The following is a 6,000-nucleotide window of genomic DNA, read 5'->3' as shown; positions in this document are numbered from 1 at the left end:
TCCATTTATTTAGGCTAAATAAATGGACATTTCCCTAAGCCACTGAAGCAGCCTGTTTGAGTGCCGCCAAATAGTCTTGGTATATATATATATATATATATATATATATATATATATATATATACACAAATGCATATTGTAGGTGGCACTCACGGTCTTATGTCAAATAAATGACCCGGACACTCCTGGGTTCAATACAACGTTTCAGTTTTTATAAACCTTCGTCAGGTATGAAAGATATACAAGGAATGAGCTTACCTTTATACATAAATTGAATCACCAAGTGGAAAAACTCGTGCAGCACCACATCCCATACTTCCGCTGACGTCATCACTAGTAGACGGCGCCAATACGGTGACTGGGACAAAATCAAAGTGAGACCATCACCATGGATACATCAACAGGATTTGCATATTGTACATACAACACAGTTAATATAACACAATCACTGCGATCATAGAAACATGACATATTAGAGGAAGCAATTAAAAGAAATCATTTTGTTTAATCCATGCGGGGAGACAGTATTTAATAAGTGAATCCATTTGATCTCAAGTTGCAAAAGGATTCTTCTTCTGTCACCCCCCCCTAATATCTTCCTTCACATGATCCACCATCATATAACGGAGAGAAGACAGGCTATATTTGCAAGCTTTAAAGTGTTTAGCAACGGGCTGATCCACGTTCTTCCCCTCTAGTATCTGCTTGATGGCACTACGGTGTTGTGCCATCCGTTCTTTGAATTGGCATACCGTTTTGCCAATATAATATAAACTACAGGGGCACCTGATACAATATATGACATACTTGCTAGTACATGTGAATACATGTCTTAATTTAATCTGTTTTCCATTGTGCGGGTGTCTAATATAATTACCAGTATCTAAGTAAGTACATGTGGTACAGCCTAGGCATCTGTAATTGCCCGGCTTTCTTCTCATAAAATGCTCAGGGTATACTGTTGAAAAATTAGAAATATCAGTATGTACCACATGATCTCCGATGTTCTTTCCCCTTGTATAACACGGGAGTAAAGCCCGATCGGACAATTCAAAAAGGTCTGGGTCAGATTGTACTACTGGCCAGACCCTTTTGGCAGTGCTAATAATTTTCTTAGTTGATACTGTGTAATTATTTACCCAGATCACAGTGGAATCCTTCTTATTAGGCTTATTACTAGTGTTGTCCTTTATTTTAGGTGCTGCAATTGCCTTAGTACTAGCCAGTTGCAGGTCTCTGTTGTTGTAACCCCTTTCCAGGAATTTTTTTGTCATTATGTCCATCTTACTCACTTCATCCGCGGGATCACTGCAAATGCGGTGTACACGCAGATATTGTGAGTAAGGAAGACCTCTTTTAAGCGAGCTGGGGTGATGACTGGAAGCATGAAGCATATTGTTACAGTCAGTGGGTTTTTGATAAATAGATGTAATAAAATCTACACCACTAATTTTAACTTCTACATCAAGAAAATGTAAACTCTCTTTTTGGATATTCCAAGTGAACTTGATGTGCTGATCCATAGTGTTAACCTGTAACATCATATCTTTAAACATCTCCTCTGTGCCCCTCCACAGGAGGAACACGTCATCTATATATCTCGTATACAGGGGTATATGCTGAGCAAATTCCTGCCTGTCAAGCAAAAATTGATTCTCAACTACGAACATAAAGGCATTTGTGTTATGAGCCACGGCTGTGGCTCATTCCTGTTTTGTATTTTATGTTATACTTCTGTTTATGTTCCCCGTGGGTGTCATGGGGTGCTCGGAGCTCACCCTTAAGGAGGGGATACTGTTATGAACCACAGGTAGTGGTTCATTCCTATTTTATGTTTATAAAGTTGTCTTGCATGCCAGGATTTCCCGTTGCTCTGTTTTAGAATACTCTTGTCTGCTGCCGCTGGTGGGTCTGTGTAATTGCAGCTTGTTCCCATGTGTTCAGCCTCACCTGGCTTCTAATTGTATCTTGTCAGTTTGGAGTCATGCTAGAGGGCAGCTGCACGAGATTATTAATTAGGCCTCTCTGTTATATGCTGGCTGACTGCAATTCACAGATGCTGGTGATATTTCTTGGTTTTCAGTCTGCTTGAAGTCTGACCTGGTTCCTGCCAGTCCCTGAGCTCCTGTATAGCAGTGTCTGACTAGCTGCTTCCTGTGTTGATTCCTGTGTCAGTCCCTGTGTCGATTCCTGTGTCTGATCCCGTGTCCTGCTGTTAGGCGTTCCTGCCCTGAGGTCCAGTGGCTTTGCCTATCCCTGGTCAAGTTCCTGTTTTCCTGGTGTCCACCGGTCTGTCGTTTGGGATTCTGCCTGTCCTCCAGTTCTGAGAGTGTGTGTCGGCATCATTGAGGGTTCCTGTCCATTTGCCAGTATTCGTACCGGTTCCGTGAGTAGCGGCTCTGCCGCGTCCGTTGGCCTAGGCCGCTGTATTTCATTATTGTTTCTGTCCCTGGTGTTTTGCAGAGGGTTCTGCTTATGCTGTCACCGCCGGTACACAAAGGTATTGTGTCGGCGTGTGATCAGCATTTCCTTTGTTGTTATTTTCCTTTGGCGGTTTCTCCGCACATACTTTAGGTTTTTAGTTAGCTTGTAGCCCCTGGCCTGTTTGCTTAGTTAGAGGGCCTCTTGTTATCATCCTGTCTCGGATTTCCCTTTGTCTCTCACTAAGACCGGGGGGCATCGGAGTTGGGCAGACATAATCCGCCCTTCAAACGCGGCTGCCAAGGGCTCAAGAAACCATAGTCTCGCAAGGGATTTCTGACAGCACGGGTGAGACAACAGAGTTAGGGTGCCAGAGGCTATTCCCTTTCCATTCCCCTTTCCCAGCGTTACGTCCTGGTGCTCTGGACTCACTTCATGAACATCTCCCTTGTTCTGAGCACCAGGAACCTAACATTATCACCAGCCATACCACAAAAAAGAAATAAAACTTTTTTTCTTTTTTGGCCCAGTCCAGTGTCTAGTCTAGAATCCAGTCCTGCCTAGAATTCAGTGTGCAGAATCCAATCCGGTGTTTAGAATCCAGTCTTGTCTAGAATTCAGTGTGCAGAATCCAATCCGGTGTTTAGAATCCAGTCCTGTCTAGAATTCAGTGTGCAGAATCCAGTCCGGTGTTTAGAATCCAGTCCGCTGTTTAGAATCCAGTCCGGTGTTTAAAAAAAAAAAAAAAAGTCTTGTTTTGTTTAGCAAAAATTTAGTCTTGCATTGTCTCGTCTTGTCTTGTCTAGTTTTAAATCCTCCTATGTCTACTATGCAAGCCCTGCAGGCATCTCTCGCAGCCCTGAACTCTGTTTTCAGTGCTTTGAGACCAGAGCGACTAGAAGTTTTGCAGCAATCCCTAAAGCAACTGCAAAACCTTCTGACTAAAATCTTGCTCATCTTGCCAGAAGTCGTTGATAGTACATCTATCTCTAAAGAGACTCTTGTTCACAGTATGGTGACAAGAGAATCCTCTGGTTTAATTGAAGAGAAAAGGTTTAAAAGTTTTCTGCTGCCCAGGCTCTCAGAAGAGGAGCGTCTGCATCGCAGAAACTTAAACTTGTGCCTATATTGTGGGGGTTTAGGCCACTATCTGCAGACCTGTGAGTTGCGCAAGCCAAAGTGTGGTGACGAGTCTTGCCCTCTGGCCAAGTTGAGTCAGGATACAAGACCTACTCCTGTCTCTACTGTGGCAGAGGTACTTGTCACACAACCCATACTAAAAAGCTCTCTGTCCTATAATTGGGGTCCTTGGGCAAGGGAGCCCCATTATAGATTCAGGAATCAAAAAAGAATGTTTCTCTCCACTCTTGAGGTTCCTGTGGAAGCGGAGTTGCAAGCCCCTGGAGTGGTGCCCGATGCCCAGGGTCCTGGAGTGGTGCCCGATGCCCAGGGTCCTGGAGTGGTGCCCGATGCCCAGGGTCCTGGAGTGGTGCCCGATGCCCAGGGTCCTGGAGTGGTGCCCGATGCCCAGGGTCCTGGAGTGGTGCCCGATGCCCAGGGTCCTGGAGTGGTTCCCGTAGCCCAGGGTCCTGGAGTGGTGCCCGTAGCCCAGGGTCCTGGAGTGGTGCCCGTAGCCCAGGGTCCTGGAGTGGTGCCCGTAGCTCAGGATCTTGGTGCGGTACCCGATGCCCAGAGTGCTGGTGCGGTACCCGATGCCCAGAGTGCTGGTGCGGTACCCGATGCCCAAGCTTATAGAGGGACATCAAATATTGTAGTTCAGGTGTCCATACCAGAAGGGGTCTCAGAAGCTGTTACCCCAGGTAGGGACTTGAAGAGCGCAACCCTAGAAAGGGTCTCTAAAACCATAGTTCTTGAAGGGAACTCGAGAAGCAAAACCCCAGAAGGGATCTTTGAAGTAATATCCCCAAGTGGGGTCTCGAGAGACGCAGCCCCAAAGAAGGGTCTAGAAGTCGCTTCCCCAGGAAAGAACTTAAGAAGCATAGCATTAGTGGAGGATCTGAACGTTATTGCTTCAGCAAAAGTCCCGGAAGTCATAGTCCCGGGAGAACTTTCGATAATTATCGACTCAGAGAGGGAGGCCGATGGCCCGATCCCAGTCAGGGAGGCCAACGGCCCGGTCCCAGTGAAAGAATCCGAGCTGCTGACCCCAGCGGGGTTCCAGGAGTCCACTGCCCAGCGGGGTTCCCGGAGGCCACTGCCCCAGCGGGGTTCCCGGAGGCCACTGCCCCAGCGGGGTTCCCGGAGGCCACTGCCCCAGTGGGGTTCCCGGAGGCCACTGCCCCAGCGGGGTTCCCGGAGGCTACTGCCCCGGTTGGGGTTCAGAAAGTCACTGCCCCGGTTGGGGTTCAGAAAGTCACTGCCCCGGTTGGGATTCAGAAAGTCACTGCCCCGGGTGGGATTCAGAAAGTCACTCCCCCGGGTGGGGTTCAGAAAGTCACTGCCCCGGGTGGGGTTCAGAAAGTCACTGCCCCGGGTGGGGTTCAGAAAGACTCAGCCCCGGGTGGGGTTCATAAAGTCTCAGCCTCGAGTAAGGTCAATAGTGACCAGGTCCTAGCAAAGTACTCCAGTCAGTCAGATGAGAAGGAAACAGATCCTGACTCTGATATCTCAACATCCATAACCTTTGATGGGGACTTAGCCCAATTTCTGGCGCTTTTCAAACACTATTACACTATTATGTTGTCTAGACCATTTCTGGGCATCACTTCAGAAAACCTTGGGCCCTATCTGATTTATTCTTTTAGAGGAGAGCCTTTTGAGTGGGCGACCAGCCTAATGAAAGCTGAAGATCCCATTCTTCAGGATACCCTAGCATTCTGTGATGCAATTATTAAAAGATATGGTTCCAAAGAAATTGGTTCAGGTTCCTCTAAGTCACCCGTCTTGTCTGCTGAGAGTCCACCAAATACTGTAAACTCGGCACAAGAGTCCCAGCCCATTGTTTTGACTGCAGGATGTGCTTTTCTGACTTCTTCTTCTAATAATAGTACTTTACCAGAAAGTTCAGCTCCCAAGGGTAAGAGACCTGTCTCTGATTTGAACGCAGCCTTGCTGGGTGGTACCATCAGTTCAGACAATGTTTGGGGAATTACCTTGGTCAGACCTAAAGAGCTTTGTAAAAAGAAGAAGAAGAAGAAAAAGAAATAATTTTTGACTCTTGCCTTGATAAAAAAAAAAGAAAGATTTTTTTTTTTCCTTGTCTTGTGTCCAGTGGCCACCATCAAGGGGAGGGCACTGTTACAAGTTGTTGCTACAGCTTGTTTTTTGTTTTCTTGTCTGTTAGACCAGTGTGTCAGGTTTTTTTTTTTTTTTTTTTAATCCCTTGTTCTGGATAGTCTGAATTTTGGGGTCTTTTGACCCCTCCTCAAGGGGGGGGGTAATGTTATGAGCCACGGCTGTGGCTCATTCCTGTTTTGTATTTTATGTTATACTTCTGTTTATGTTCCCCGTGGGTGTCATGGGGTGCTCGGAGCTCACCCTTAAGGAGGGGATACTGTTATGAACCACAGGTAGTGGTTCATTCCTATTTTATGTTTATAAAGTTGTCTTGCATGCCAG

The 6,000-nt window shown here is 46.5% G+C and overlaps 1 long non-coding RNA gene across 1 annotated transcript in view; it reads right to left on the bottom strand.

The window, feature by feature from the left end:
- Window positions 1–264: 264 nt before the first annotated feature.
- LOC134956938 (uncharacterized) overlaps window positions 265–6,000 on the bottom strand; it is a 45,453-nt gene continuing 39,717 nt past the window's right edge. The window contains exon 5 of the long non-coding RNA XR_010186316.1: window positions 265–358. This is a non-coding gene — a long non-coding RNA (uncharacterized LOC134956938). The remainder of the gene's footprint in view (window positions 359–6,000) is intronic.

The sequence above is a fragment of the Pseudophryne corroboree genome, chromosome 9, assembly GCF_028390025.1.
Source record: "Pseudophryne corroboree isolate aPseCor3 chromosome 9, aPseCor3.hap2, whole genome shotgun sequence".
In the NCBI taxonomy this organism is placed as follows: domain Eukaryota; kingdom Metazoa; phylum Chordata; class Amphibia; order Anura; family Myobatrachidae; genus Pseudophryne; species Pseudophryne corroboree.
This window is presented reverse-complemented; position numbering and strand designations above follow the sequence as displayed.